This window comes from Giraffa tippelskirchi, chromosome 12, assembly GCF_054371585.1.
Source record: "Giraffa tippelskirchi isolate mGirTip1 chromosome 12, T2T-mGirTip1v1.2.pri, whole genome shotgun sequence".
Taxonomy (NCBI): Eukaryota; Metazoa; Chordata; class Mammalia; order Artiodactyla; family Giraffidae; genus Giraffa; species Giraffa tippelskirchi.
Genome location: NC_137286.1, coordinates 66,509,779 through 66,525,851, shown reverse-complemented (window position 1 = coordinate 66,525,851; position 16,073 = coordinate 66,509,779). Strand labels below are relative to the sequence as shown.

Here is a 16,073-nt window from a genome sequence, read left to right as displayed (position 1 = left end):
CGCACCGAACAAAGAATTGCAAAAGGGGTACGGAAACAGAAAAGAGCCTAAATTGTCAATACAATCCGACGAAAAAGCCCCGATACGGACATCCAAGGTTGTGTGAAAGGAAATTAGACGACCAAACTAGGATCCTCAGGAGAGTATCGGAGAAGGCGATGGCGACCCACTCCAGTACTCTTGCCTGGAAAACGCCCTGGACGGAGGAGCCTGGTAGGCTGCAGGCCATGGGGTCGCGCAGAGTCAGACACGACTGAAATGACTTAGGCGCAGCGGCAGCAGCAGGACAGTATGCTATTGGGAATACAACAACACACACAGATCCAGATCGATGGAATAAAGTTGAGGGTCCAGAAACAAACCCCGGCATCCATGGTCAACTCATCTCTGACACAAAAGGGGAGAATATCCAAATGGGAACAAGAAAGCCTCTTCAATAAATGTCCATGGGAAAACCAGACAGCTACATCTGAAGAACGCTATTGGTTTTGATCTCACACCACCTCAATATCGGGGAAAAACCTCACCCTAAAGACTGATGTCATGAGACAGCTAGAAAGAAGCGTAGGTCAAAGGCTCCTTAACATCAGAGTCTCCTTGCCATTTGCTGGGCGGAGGTAGAAATGGGTCTCTTCAAGTAAGGGAAAGAGGAAAACGAAGTACGCCAATGGGTTTCCATCCAATGGAACCTCTTCACAACAGAGAAGCTAAGCATTCAGAAATGCAAAAGATGGGAAACGGAACATGAGAGACTCCTTGCAAGTGGTGTATCTGAGAAGGGGTTCATATGGAAAGAGACGAAGAATGCACAGCACTCAGATTCCAAGAAACACCACCACCACCCTTGACCCTTCCCCCATGACCAACTCCGACCTAAAGCCTTTCTCTCCCTCTAACCTATCCCTAAAACATAACCCTCATCTAATCATATACATGTGCATTCCTAGCATCCATCCATCCACACACGAGAGAGAAAGAGGAAGACACAGACTGAATCGAGAAGGGAAAAGAGAGGGACACAGACAGAGAGAGACACGGAACCAAAGAGAGGAAAGGAGTCGACGGTCCAGACTTTTCATCAATCTGTCTCGAAGGTAGAAACAATGACAGCGCCCATCCACCCCAGAAGGGGGAAAAGGACGGAAGGTTTGGAGAGGAAAAGACAAGAACTCAGGGAGCCATTAGAAGCTCAGCCACCCGCAGAAGCCGAGCTGGGACACTTGAACAGAATCTCAATGGAAACAGAGGACCAGAAAGTTGGCTACTCTTTTCTATAAGAGAGGGAGACCTTCGAGTCTTCCTTTCGCGCCTCCAACTTGGATGCGGGGTCTCAAAACACTCAGGAGGGGGAGTGCCTTTTCCTGGGTACCACGGCGCATCCAGGCCTCGTTCTGCCCCATTCTGTGCTGTGTCAGCCCTGGATGGAGTCTTTCTTTCTGAAGTCTCAGCGCACAAGCTCCACGTGATATCGGCCCCAGGTGGAAAGGCATGGAGCTGCTCGTAGGCCGACAGACCTAGGAAGCAGATGGGAGAATGACCCCCACTCTCCAGATGGAGAGACTGGGGAAACCCTGAGGGGCATACGCTTGTCCAGGGCCACACCACTTATGAGAAGAAGGAGCCTGGTCTGAGAGCAGCGGGGTCCTCGGAGCTCAGGCCCTGGCTGCACCCAGGCCTCCCCAGGGCTGTGGGCTGGGCTGTGTGGCTGTCACTGTGCCTGCACATGGCCTAAGGGGGGTGGTCGAGCAGTCAGAAACCCAGAGATTCCCTTGGGAAGTTTTGGGGAAGGGACCTCAGCACGAACCCCAGGAAATGATGTCACCTGCCGGCAACAGAACCCAACAGAACCCGCAACCCGTGTATCCAGGCCTCCAGAGCAGAGAGGAGCCCCCAGCCAGATCACTTGCTGCCAGGATGTTCTGCTGTTTGCCCCTGCCCAGAGGCCGGGGCCTCAGGAGAGCTCACAGGCAGTGTGCGTGGGCACCCTGTCGACGTTGGCTCAGGGCACCCCCGAGAGGCCTCTGGCCCTTTGCCCGGAGAAACAGAAAGGTAACACGGGGAGCCCCAGGCCGGGCCAGCCCACCTCTCCCATGCCACCCGGAAACACCGGGTCCTTTGCCTGTGTGTGTGGATGCGGGTTTCTCGGGGTGTGTCTCCCTCAAGGAAGCCCAGGCGGATGTGGGGTCAGAAGCCTGCGGGCAAGTTGTGTTCACACCCCAGGGGAGAGCAGGCTGGCTGGGATGGGGAGAGTGCGGGCAGCGCCGGCCGCCCAGGCTGGCCTCACACCCTCAGGTGGGTCTCTTTCCTCCCGGGTGGGAATCTGAGCAGACACACGTCTCTGACCCTTCTGGGAAGAGAAGTTCGAGCAGGCAGAAGCAGCGGCTCCACTGGCCAGGCCCAGCTCGGAAAAGTCCCAGCATGGCTGGCTGACGGTCACTGTCGTTGCAGAGCTTCCCACATGATGAGGCCGAGGACGGGGACACCCCGTCCACCTCCCGGAGGGAGGGGTCGGAGCACCACCCCCCCGCCCCTGAGGCCCAGTGCAGGCTCCAGGTGAGCGTGCCCACGGAGGCATCAGCCCCACCGGGGGCGAAGCGGAGGCGGGGAAGGCCTGCTGCCGAGACACCACACAGGATACACCCGGCGGCCCAGTCTGAGGCTGCCACGGAGCTCAGCACACCCGGCTCCGACCCAGAGTCCCGAGAACCCCAGCCTCTGAGGCAGCAGGAGGACCTGGAGCCCAGCACGCCAGAGCACAGAGGTGAGGACGCTGGGGCTGGTGCACGGGAGTGTGTGGGGAGGGGGTGCTGAGCTACACAGGGACGAGTCCCCGAAAGATGCTGCTGGGCCTGCAGCAAGCGCTGGCCTCACACCCCCACCCCCTTCTTGCACACTTCAGTCCCAAAAGACATCCGACCCTGGGTATTCTTTGGGAATCTCTTGGAAGCTTTCTGTCCCGGGATACGCACATGCCAAGGCTGGCCTGTGGGCAAACTTTGCTTCTCCCCCAGCTCTAGCACTGGCCTCCAACTGGAACCAGGCTCCACTTCCCAGACCTGTCCCTACAGAGGTGGTGGCTCCAGGTGCAGGACCCAGGGATCCACCGAGGGCAGATGGAGAACCGAGACTTGCCCTCGCAGAGACACCAGGCCAGCTGGGTTCTGGCCAGCACACCGGGCAGATCGGATCTCCGTGCCTGCAGGACCCCCAGCCCCAGGCACTGATGTCCCACCCCCTCAGCCAGAACCTCCACCTCCACGTGCACCTGTACCTGCTCGGGCTTTGGCAGGAGAACCCGAGGCAGAGGAGGAGTCACCGCCTCGGCAGGGAGAGCCTGCCCTGGCTCCCGCGCAACACCCAGACGCCGACGATGACTCACCCACCCCTGCAGGAAGAACGAGCCCCCGCTCTGGACAGAGACCCAGAGCCCTTGCCGGAAACACCACGTCCAGGGGAGCGGTCGGCTCTGCCGCCTCCATCCCTGTCGGCTCACCGTGGACGCTGTCAACTCGGTCTGCCCCCAGGGGACATGGAGTTCCTTTCCCCTGAACTGCTTTGCATTTGGTTTGTTTCCACCTTTCTGGTGATGTTTTATTTTTTGTATGGTTTCCTGTATTTTTGTTGGTTAAGTTGGGAACTTGTTGGTTAAGTTAGTAAACTTTTTCATCATTGTTGCAATTTGGGAACACTGTTGTGTAACTCTGGTGATACTGTGTTACCATCACCACTTTGTGGTTTCAGACCCGTTTGATCTTTATGCCCCACCCCCCAACAAAGCCTGGATTCAAGGCAAGCACGCCCTGTTCATCCCTCCCCCCGATCCTGAACACAATTTCATCTTTTCTTTCTGCATTCCTTCCTATATTCTTGGTGTCCCCAATCAATGACTCTCAGTGAAATGACTGAAGGAGTTTCTTTCGGACTCTCCACCTACTGTAAGACTCCATTGGAGAGTTCTCATTTTTATGTCATTTGAACTAGCCTTTGATAGCTGACAGGACGGTGTACGTCCTTTCAAGATATCATGTGCCAAACGAAGCCCTTTTGGCAAATGCCATCATTATCTCCAGGCAGGCATTGCTGTTTGAAGGGTGACATCTCAGCCAGAAGGCAGAGGCTGAGCTCCTCTTGTTGCACCAGCTCCCAAAAGAAGCCAAGAAAGGGAGCTGGAACAACAAACCACCCCAACGCCCAGGAAAGCGTTCTTCACGACAGAAGGCTAGAAAATGACCCAACAACCTTGTGGCCCAGAACCCCTCTAGAAAAATCACTGTTCCATAAAAAAGAGAAACACGTGGGAAGTTCCAAGGAGAGGCAATGCCCATGGCCAGTGTACTTTAGAGACGGCCTGACCGCTCCGGGGAAGACACGCACCGACGGAACCCCTTGGGAAACAGCAGTGAGAGTCCTCACCGTCGTAAGGGTTTCCTCTGGGGACAACCTGCCCTGGGCACCACATGAGGGAGCAGACCGGCTTCTCTTCCTCTGCTCCCACACCATTCACTCATGAAGGCAGCTCAGGTGTTCTCATGCCCTGCCTGCCTGCCTGCCTGCCTGCCTGGCTCATCCGTGAGCTGTGACCACCTCCAGGGCAGGACTCCACCTTCTCCTCTCTGTGTACCGTGAATCTGCACACAGTGGGCTTTCAGAACCTTAGGAGACTTGAGCCATTCCCACTCGAGCCAGAACCCTCCCCAGGAAGGAAAACGGCTGTGGGGTCATTTTGGCCCCAGCACTGGTTCCGAAAGCCTGGCGGCTCCTACAGCCTCTACGGTGTGAAGAGGGAGGTCCCTTTTGACAGAGCTTTCCGGCTGTCAGATCTAAGCTGTTGTTTCACTGTCAGCTGTGTCTCTTCCGTTGCAGCCAGGTGGGCCACGCTGCTCCAAAGGGGCTCACAAGCTGAGTGGCAAGGGAGGTATTGAGAGGACAGGGATGGCTACAACGTGCTGCAAACTGAGTGAGGGTCCCCACAATCCTCAGCAAAGGTCTGTGGTGTGCAAGTGGGGAGTAGAGGGCCCCCAAGTTCCAAAGGAAGGGAGGTACTCGGGAGCTAAAGCCCTTGGCTGCTGTGGTAGCAGCTGCAGATGGCAGCTCGTCCACAGTGCACTTCGAATGAGGTCATATGAGCGGGACTCTGGAAATGGCTCCGAAATCAAGAGAAAGGGGTCAGGGTATGTGGGAATCCGGCGGGGGTGGGGGGTGGATGAAGGAAGGTGTCCTTCCTCTCTCCAGTGCAATTTGGTTTGGTGAGTCTCAAAGCTACCAGATGGCACTTCCCAAGTCAGGCCCCCGCAGGAATCAGGGTGGGCTGCGTGCCTCGGCGCCTGCTACAGGGACAAGCCACACCAGTGGCCTCCCTGAGCTCAAATGGCCGGATCTGGGGGTTCTGTCTGGGTGCACACCTCCTTGCTCTGGCCAAGTTCCCCCCTTCTCTGAGCACCAGCTTCATCCTCTCGAATGAGGACATCGATTGCTACCTTGGCACGTTACTCTCTTCATCCGGTGAAGACTCATTAGGCTTATCCTACAATTACTAGCTGGCCCGAAGAGATATCTCCTGAATCCAGATTAAGCTGGAGTCTCCCAGGCTCATCTGGCATGTCTTCCCTGAAGTCTGCCAAAACCCACACCCTTGCATTTCCAGGGACTCCCCTTAGCCAGCTGGGCAGAAAACCCAGCATGGTTCAAACAAGCTGACAGACAAGCGGGAGAGGACTCACGGGCAGACGGCCTCCCTCAGGTCTCGGGTGGAGCTCTGGGACCACAGCAGCAGCGGGCCATCCCAGCCCCTGGGCTCAGCAGCGCCCTCATTCTCAGGCCGGCGGCTCTGCCCTGAGGGGAGCAGGAAGGTCACCAACTGCCGCAGGCGGACCTCAAGCCCCTCCCACTGCTGGAGCCTGACCTCCCCCGGCCCCACCCCTTCCCCTACCCCAGCAGAACGAGAGCTCGTCTTCCCCTGGCTTCCAACGTGAGGCCCGGCCCCGGGCCCCGATTGGGCACTGCCCCAGTCCGGAGCCAATCACAGTGGCCAGGGAGGTGGAACGCACCGATTGGCCAGGGCCAGGTCATGTGACCATACTCCCCAGGAAACTCAAATATTACCAAGATTCCCTAACAAACCAATGAACAAAATTATCCAGTAAAGGCAAACCGTACTTTTTAATGAGGCCAATGTCACAGAAAAAAAAAAAAAAATCCTTCACAATGAACTGCTCAAGGAAGCTACTAAATAAGCTTTCAGAAAAGTTAAGACTTTTTTTTTTTTTTTAATAGGTTGACGGAGAGCTATACCTTTCCCATCTATGTGAATTTAGGTTTAAACTAGATTTCCCTCGGCTATTATATAAGACAAAAAACCCCACATCACCCCCTTTCACTCCCCCCACCCCCAAAAAGTGTTTTAGTCTATTGAATTTTTGTGTCCTCAGTTGTGTCTGATTCACGGCAACTCACGAACTCTACACAGCCAGGCTCTTCCGTCCATGGAATTCAGGGCAATTTTTTTCTGTCACAGCAAATGCCCACCCTGGGTGATCCAAAGGCAAGGGCTCAGAGGCTCCTGAGAGACTAACTCCTTTCAGCTGAGCACAGAGCTGGCTCCTCACTGGGATGCCTGTGGCCTGGGGCTCCCAGAGGGGAGAGCAGCACTCGCCCCACCGTGTGGTCACTGCTGGAAGTGCAGGCTGCTCCTCACTCCCCCTTGACAGTGTCCCTGAGGGCAGAACAGTGTGAATCTACTCAAGGTGGAAACGCAAACTCCGATGCAACCAAACTTCCCACAAGGTCTCCAAAACCACTCAGGAACAGGGAATTGGAAACTGCAGGCCATGACATGAATGGAGATGGAGACTTGACACCTTACACCGAGTTCACTTCCAGTTATCCCTAGACAAAGTTTCCATGAAAACTTGTCACAAATCTAGAAGAACAATGAGCAGAAACCGGACACGTGCTTTGAGTCTTCACACACAAAACAAAAAGGCAGCCCACAAAACAACCCAGAGAATACAGTGGACTTTGCAAAATCAAAGATATCTACTGTGGGAAAGACCTCATTACAAAAGCAAAAGACAGGTCATACATCGCGAGACGAATGAGTGGAAACACAAAGCTTCTCAAGGATGTGTCTCCAAACAGTCAAAGAACACCAACACGACAAGCCTGTGAAAACTAGGGAAAGGTCTGAAGGGACACCAGACTGAGGAAGACACACACAGAGTATCCCGGATGATGTCCAGCACTGAGGGCCTGAAGAAACAACAGTCTAGTTGCACTCCCTCAGGCCTGTGTGACCCTGGATGAGGCCTCTGTTTCCCGGTGGCTCTGAGAGATGGACAGGGAGGAAGGGGAAGAGAAATCACTTGCATTTCTAATACTCACAGCAAAGTCTTCCAATGAGAAGGGAATTATCACCCCCACTGACAATGCCATTCACTGAAGTGATACCCACGAGTCCATCTAACCCAGAAGGGAAGGAAGGACCTGTTCTCACAAAACGGCGAGAGACGGAAGAAGGAAGATCAAGCCCACACCAACCACTGGAAAGAGAAGCTGTGCTCAGGGCTTGAAAGAATTCCTATTGGGAAAATGATGTCACAGCCCCACAAGGCAATCCACAGCTTCGATGCTATTCCTCCCAAAATGCCAATGCATTTTCGCACCGAACAAAGAATTGCAAAAGGGGTACGGAAACAGAAAAGAGCCTAAATTGTCAATACAATCCGACGAAAAAGCCCCGATACGGACATCCAAGGTTGTGTGAAAGGAAATTAGACGACCAAACTAGGATCCTCAGGAGAGTATCGGAGAAGGCGATGGCGACCCACTCCAGTACTCTTGCCTGGAAAACGCCCTGGACGGAGGAGCCTGGTAGGCTGCAGGCCATGGGGTCGCGCAGAGTCAGACACGACTGAAATGACTTAGGCGCAGCGGCAGCAGCAGGACAGTATGCTATTGGGAATACAACAACACACACAGATCCAGATCGATGGAATAAAGTTGAGGGTCCAGAAACAAACCCCGGCATCCATGGTCAACTCATCTCTGACACAAAAGGGGAGAATATCCAAATGGGAACGAGAAAGCCTCTTCAATAAATGTCCATGGGAAAACCAGACAGCTACATCTGAAGAACGCTATTGGTTTTGATCTCACACCACCTCAATATCGGGGAAAAACCTCACCCTAAAGACTGATGTCATGAGACAGCTAGAAAGAAGCGTAGGTCAAAGGCTCCTTAACATCAGAGTCTCCTTGCCATTTGCTGGGCGGAGGTAGAAATGGGTCTCTTCAAGTAAGGGAAAGAGGAAAACGAAGTACGCCAATGGGTTTCCATCCAATGGAACCTCTTCACAACAGAGAAGCTAAGCATTCAGAAATGCAAAAGATGGGAAACGGAACATGAGAGACTCCTTGCAAGTGGTGTATCTGAGAAGGGGTTCATATGGAAAGAGACGAAGAATGCACAGCACTCAGATTCCAAGAAACACCACCACCACCCTTGACCCTTCCCCCATGACCAACTCCGACCTAAAGCCTTTCTCTCCCTCTAACCTATCCCTAAAACATAACCCTCATCTAATCATATACATGTGCATTCCTAGCATCCATCCATCCACACACGAGAGAGAAAGAGGAAGACACAGACTGAATCGAGAAGGGAAAAGAGAGGGACACAGACAGAGAGAGACACGGAACCAAAGAGAGGAAAGGAGTCGACGGTCCAGACTTTTCATCAATCTGTCTCGAAGGTAGAAGCAATGACAGCGCCCATCCACCCCAGAAGGGGGAAAAGGACGGAAGGTTTGGAGAGGAAAAGACAAGAACGCAGGGAGCCATTAGAAGCTCAGCCACCCGCAGAAGCCGAGCTGGGACACTTGAACAGAATCTCAATGGAAACAGAGGACCAGAAAGTTGGCTACTCTTTTCTATAAGAGAGGGAGACCTTCGAGTCTTCCTTTCGCGCCTCCAACTTGGATGCGGGGTCTCAAAACACTCAGGAGGGGGAGTGCCTTTTCCTGGGTACCACGGCGCATCCAGGCCTCGTTCTGCCCCATTCTGTGCTGTGTCAGCCCTGGATGGAGTCTTTCTTTCTGAAGTCTCAGCGCACAAGCTCCACGTGATATCGGCCCCAGGTGGAAAGGCATGGAGCTGCTCGTAGGCCGACAGACCTAGGAAGCAGATGGGAGAATGACGCCCACTCTGCAGATGGAGAGACTGGGGAAACCCTGAGGGGCATACGCTTGTCCAGGGCCACACCACTTATGAGAAGAAGGAGCCTGGTCTGAGAGCAGCGGGGTCCTCGGAGCTCAGGCCCTGGCTGCACCCAGGCCTCCCCAGGGCTGTGGGCTGGGCTGTGTGGCTGTCACTGTGCCTGCACATGGCCTAAGGGGGGTGGTCGAGCAGTCAGAAACCCAGAGATTCCCTTGGGAAGTTTTGGGGAAGGGACCTCAGCACGAACCCCAGGAAATGATGTCACCTGCCGGCAACAGAACCCAACAGAACCCGCAACCCGTGTATCCAGGCCTCCAGAGCGGAGAGGAGCCCCCAGCCAGATCACTTGCTGCCAGGATGTTCTGCTGTTTGCCCCTGCCCAGAGGCCGGGGCCTCAGGAGAGCTCACAGGCAGTGTGCGTGGGCACCCTGTCGACGTTGGCTCAGGGCACCCCCGAGAGGCCTCTGGCCCTTTGCCCGGAGAAACAGAAAGGTAACACGGGGAGCCCCAGGCCGGGCCAGCCCACCTCTCCCATGCCACCCGGAAACACCGGGTCCTTTGCCTGTGTGTGTGGATGCGGGTTTCTCGGGGTGTGTCTCCCTCAAGGAAGCCCAGGCGGATGTGGGGTCAGAAGCCTGCGGGCAAGTTGTGTCCACACCCCAGGGGAGAGCAGGCTGCCTGGGATGGGGAGAGTGCGGGCAGCGCCGGCCGCCCAGGCTGGCCTCACACCCTCAGGTGGGTCTCTTTCCTCCCGGGTGGGGATCTGAGCAGACACACGTCTCTGACCCTTCTGGGAAGAGAAGTTCGAGCAGGCAGAAGCAGCGGCTCCACTGGCCAGGCCCAGCTCGGAAAAGTCCCAGCATGGCTGGCTGACGGTCACTGTCGTTGCAGAGCTTCCCACGTGATGAGGCCGAGGACGGGGACACCCCGTCCACCTCCCGGAGGGAGGGGTCGGAGCACCACCCCCCCGCCCCTGAGGCCCAGTGCAGGCTCCAGGTGAGCGTGCCCACGGAGGCATCAGCCCCACCGGGGGCGAAGCGGAGGCGGGGAAGGCCTGCTGCCGAGACACCACACAGGATACACCCGGCGGCCCAGTCTGAGGCTGCCACGGAGCTCAGCACACCCGGCTCCGACCCAGAGTCCCGAGAACCCCAGCCTCTGAGGCAGCAGGAGGACCTGGAGCCCAGCACGCCAGAGCACAGAGGTGAGGACGCTGGGGCTGGTGCACGGGAGTGTGTGGGGAGGGGGTGCTGAGCTACACAGGGACGAGTCCCCGAAAGATGCTGCTGGGCCTGCAGCAAGCGCTGGCCTCACACCCCCACCCCCTTCTTGCACACTTCAGTCCCAAAAGACATCCGACCCTGGGTATTCTTTGGGAATCTCTTGGAAGCTTTCTGTCCCGGGATACGCACATGCCAAGGCTGGCCTGTGGGCAAACTTTGCTTCTCCCCCAGCTCTAGCACTGGCCTCCAACTGGAACCAGGCTCCACTTCCCAGACCTGTCCCTACAGAGGTGGTGGCTCCAGGTGCAGGACCCAGGGATCCACCGAGGGCAGATGGAGAACCGAGACTTGCCCTCGCAGAGACACCAGGCCAGCTGGGTTCTGGCCAGCACACCGGGCAGATCGGATCTCCGTGCCTGCAGGACCCCCAGCCCCAGGCACTGATGTCCCACCCCCTCAGCCAGAACCTCCACCTCCACGTGCACCTGTACCTGCTCGGGCTTTGGCAGGAGAACCCGAGGCAGAGGAGGAGTCACCGCCTCGGCAGGGAGAGCCTGCCCTGGCTCCCGCGCAACACCCAGACGCCGACGATGACTCACCCACCCCTGCAGGAAGAACGAGCCCCCGCTCTGGACAGAGACCCAGAGCCCTTGCCGGAAACACCACGTCCAGGGGAGCGGTCGGCTCTGCCGCCTCCATCCCTGTCGGCTCACCGTGGACGCTGTCAACTCGGTCTGCCCCCAGGGGACATGGAGTTCCTTTCCCCTGAACTGCTTTGCATTTGGTTTGTTTCCACCTTTCTGGTGATGTTTTATTTTTTGTATGGTTTCCTGTATTTTTGTTGGTTAAGTTGGGAACTTGTTGGTTAAGTTAGTAAACTTTTTCATCATTGTTGCAATTTGGGAACACTGTTGTGTAACTCTGGTGATACTGTGTTACCATCACCACTTTGTGGTTTCAGACCCGTTTGATCTTTATGCCCCACCCCCCAACAAAGCCTGGATTCAAGGCAAGCACGCCCTGTTCATCCCTCCCCCCGATCCTGAACACAATTTCATCTTTTCTTTCTGCATTCCTTCCTATATTCTTGGTGTCCCCAATCAATGACTCTCAGTGAAATGACTGAAGGAGTTTCTTTCGGACTCTCCACCTACTGTAAGACTCCATTGGAGAGTTCTCATTTTTATGTCATTTGAACTAGCCTTTGATAGCTGACAGGACGGTGTACGTCCTTTCAAGATATCATGTGCCAAACGAAGCCCTTTTGGCAAATGCCAACATTATCTCCAGGCAGGCATTGCTGTTTGAAGGGTGACATCTCAGCCAGAAGGCAGAGGCTGAGCTCCTCTTGTTGCACCAGCTCCCAAAAGAAGCCAAGAAAGGGAGCTGGAACAACAAACCACCCCAACGCCCAGGAAAGCGTTCTTCACGACAGAAGGCTAGAAAATGACCCAACAACCTTGTGGCCCAGAACCCCTCTAGAAAAATCACTGTTCCATAAAAAAGAGAAACACGTGGGAAGTTCCAAGGAGAGGCAATGCCCATGGCCAGTGTACTTTAGAGACGGCCTGACCGCTCCGGGGAAGACACGCACCGACGGAACCCCTTGGGAAACAGCAGTGAGAGTCCTCACCGTCGTAAGGGTTTCCTCTGGGGACAACCTGCCCTGGGCACCACATGAGGGAGCAGACCGGCTTCTCTTCCTCTGCTCCCACACCATTCACTCATGAAGGCAGCTCAGGTGTTCTCATGCCCTGCCTGCCTGCCTGCCTGCCTGCCTGGCTCATCCGTGAGCTGTGACCACCTCCAGGGCAGGACTCCACCTTCTCCTCTCTGTGTACCGTGAATCTGCACACAGTGGGCTTTCAGAACCTTAGGAGACTTGAGCCATTCCCACTCGAGCCAGAACCCTCCCCAGGAAGGAAAACGGCTGTGGGGTCATTTTGGCCCCAGCACTGGTTCCGAAAGCCTGGCGGCTCCTACAGCCTCTACGGTGTGAAGAGGGAGGTCCCTTTTGACAGAGCTTTCCGGCTGTCAGATCTAAGCTGTTGTTTCACTGTCAGCTGTGTCTCTTCCGTTGCAGCCAGGTGGGCCACGCTGCTCCAAAGGGGCTCACAAGCTGAGTGGCAAGGGAGGTATTGAGAGGACAGGGATGGCTACAACGTGCTGCAAACTGAGTGAGGGTCCCCACAATCCTCAGCAAAGGTCTGTGGTGTGCAAGTGGGGAGTAGAGGGCCCCCAAGTTCCAAAGGAAGGGAGGTACTCGGGAGCTAAAGCCCTTGGCTGCTGTGGTAGCAGCTGCAGATGGCAGCTCGTCCACAGTGCACTTCGAATGAGGTCATATGAGCGGGACTCTGGAAATGGCTCCGAAATCAAGAGAAAGGGGTCAGGGTATGTGGGAATCCGGCGGGGGTGGGGGGTGGATGAAGGAAGGTGTCCTTCCTCTCTCCAGTGCAATTTGGTTTGGTGAGTCTCAAAGCTACCAGATGGCACTTCCCAAGTCAGGCCCCCGCAGGAATCAGGGTGGGCTGCGTGCCTCGGCGCCTGCTACAGGGACAAGCCACACCAGTGGCCTCCCTGAGCTCAAATGGCCGGATCTGGGGGTTCTGTCTGGGTGCACACCTCCTTGCTCTGGCCAAGTTCCCCCCTTCTCTGAGCACCAGCTTCATCCTCTCGAATGAGGACATCGATTGCTACCTTGGCACGTTACTCTCTTCATCCTGTGAAGACTCATTAGGCTTATCCTACAATTACTAGCTGGCCCGAAGAGATATCTCCTGAATCCAGATTAAGCTGGAGTCTCCCAGGCTCATCTGGCATGTCTTCCCTGAAGTCTGCCAAAACCCACACCCTTGCATTTCCAGGGACTCCCCTTAGCCAGCTGGGCAGAAAACCCAGCATGGTTCAAACAAGCTGACAGACAAGCGGGAGAGGACTCACGGGCAGACGGCCTCCCTCAGGTCTCGGGTGGAGCTCTGGGACCACAGCAGCAGCGGGCCATCCCAGCCCCTGGGCTCAGCAGCGCCCTCATTCTCAGGCCGGCGGCTCTGCCCTGAGGGGAGCAGGAAGGTCACCAACTGCCGCAGGCGGACCTCAAGCCCCTCCCACTGCTGGAGCCTGACCTCCCCCGGCCCCACCCCTTCCCCTACCCCAGCAGAACGAGAGCTCGTCTTCCCCTGGCTTCCAACGTGAGGCCCGGCCCCGGGCCCCGATTGGGCACTGCCCCAGTCCGGAGCCAATCACAGTGGCCAGGGAGGTGGAACGCACCGATTGGCCAGGGCCAGGTCATGTGACCATACTCCCCAGGAAACTCAAATATTACCAAGATTCCCTAACAAACCAATGAACAAAATTATCCAGTAAAGGCAAACCGTACATTTTAATGAGGCCAATGTCACAGAAAAAAAAAAAAAAATCCTTCACAATGAACTGCTCAAGGAAGCTACTAAATAAGCTTTCAGAAAAGTTAAGACGTTTTTTTTTTTTTTTTAATAGGGTGACGGAGAGCTATACCTTTCCCATCTATGTGAATTTAGGTTTAAACTAGATTTCCCTCGGCTATTATATAAGACAAAAAACCCCACATCACCCCCTTTCACTCCCCCCACCCCCAAAAAGTGTTTTAGTCTATTGAATTTTTGTGTCCTCAGTTGTGTCTGATTCACGGCAACTCACGAACTCTACACAGCCAGGCTCTTCCGTCTTTGGAATTCAGGGCAATTTTTTTCTGTCACAGCAAATGCCCACCCTGGGTGATCCAAAGGCAAGGGCTCAGAGGCTCCTGAGAGACTAACTCCTTTCAGCTGAGCACAGAGCTGGCTCCTCACTGGGATGCCTGTGGCCTGGGGCTCCCAGAGGGGAGAGCAGCACTCGCCCCACCGTGTGGTCACTGCTGGAAGTGCAGGCTGCTCCTCACTCCCCCTTGACAGTGTCCCTGAGGGCAGAACAGTGTGAATCTACTCAAGGTGGAAACGCAAACTCCGATGCAACCAAACTTCCCACAAGGTCTCCAAAACCACTCAGGAACAGGGAATTGGAAACTGCAGGGCATGACATGAATGGAGATGGAGACTTGACACCTTACACCGAGTTCACTTCCAGTTATCCCTAGACAAAGTTTCCATGAAAACTTGTCACAAATCTAGAAGAACAATGAGCAGAAACTGGACACGTGCTTTGAGTCTTCACACACAAAACAAAAAGGCAGCCCACAAAACAACCCAGAGAATACAGTGGACTTTGCAAAATCAAAGATATCTACTGTGGGAAAGACCTCATTACAAAAGCAAAAGACAGGTCATACATCGCGAGACGAATGAGTGGAAACACAAAGCTTCTCAAGGATGTGTCTCCAAACAGTCAAAGAACACCAACACGACAAGCCTGTGAAAACTAGGGAAAGGTCTGAAGGGACACCAGACTGAGGAAGACACACACAGAGTATCCCGGATGATGTCCAGCACTGAGGGCCTGAAGAAACAACAGTCTAGTTGCACTCCCTCAGGCCTGTGTGACCCTGGATGAGGCCTCTGTTTCCCGGTGGCTCTGAGAGATGGACAGGGAGGAAGGGGAAGAGAAATCACTTGCATTTCTAATACTCACAGCAAAGTCTTCCAATGAGAAGGGAATTATCACCCCCACTGACAATGCCATTCACTGAAGTGATACCCACGAGTCCATCTAACCCAGAAGGGAAGGAAGGACCTGTTCTCACAAAACGGCGAGAGATGGAAGAAGGAAGATCAAGCCCACACCAACCACTGGAAAGAGAAGCTGTGCTCAGGGCTTGAAAGAATTCCTATTGGGAAAATGATGTCACAGCCCCACAAGGCAATCCACAGCTTCGATGCTATTCCTCCCAAAATGCCAATGCATTTTCGCACCGAACAAAGAATTGCAAAAGGGGTACGGAAACAGAAAAGAGCCTAAATTGTCAATACAATCCGACGAAAAAGCCCCGATACGGACATCCAAGGTTGTGTGAAAGGAAATTAGACGACCAAACTAGGATCCTCAGGAGAGTATCGGAGAAGGCGATGGCGACCCACTCCAGTACTCTTGCCTGGAAAACGCCCTGGACGGAGGAGCCTGGTAGGCTGCAGGCCATGGGGTCGCGCAGAGTCAGACACGACTGAAATGACTTAGGCGCAGCGGCAGCAGCAGGACAGTATGCTATTGGGAATACAACAACACACACAGATCCAGATCGATGGAATAAAGTTGAGGGTCCAGAAACAAACCCCGGCATCCATGGTCAACTCATCTCTGACACAAAAGGGGAGAATATCCAAATGGGAACGAGAAAGCCTCTTCAATAAATGTCCATGGGAAAACCAGACAGCTACATCTGAAGAACGCTATTGGTTTTGATCTCACACCACCTCAATATCGGGGAAAAACCTCACCCTAAAGACTGATGTCATGAGACAGCTAGAAAGAAGCGTAGGTCAAAGGCTCCTTAACATCAGAGTCTCCTTGCCATTTGCTGGGCGGAGGTAGAAATGGGTCTCTTCAAGTAAGGGAAAGAGGAAAACGAAGTACGCCAATGGGTTTCCATCCAATGGAACCTCTTCACAACAGAGAAGCTAAGCATTCAGAAATGCAAAAGATGGGAAACGGAACATGAGAGACTCCTTG

General features: G+C 54.6%; 1 long non-coding RNA gene across 1 annotated transcript in view; it reads right to left on the bottom strand.

The window, feature by feature from the left end:
- The window catches only part of LOC145530002 (uncharacterized), a 1,493,464-nt gene that overhangs the window by 65,301 nt on the left and 1,412,090 nt on the right, over positions 1 to 16,073 (bottom strand). Inside the window, exons 171-172 of the long non-coding RNA XR_014071397.1 lie at positions 13,377 to 13,488; positions 5,721 to 5,832 (exon numbers count right to left, since the gene is read on the bottom strand). This is a non-coding gene — a long non-coding RNA (uncharacterized LOC145530002). The remainder of the gene's footprint in view (positions 1 to 5,720; positions 5,833 to 13,376; positions 13,489 to 16,073) is intronic.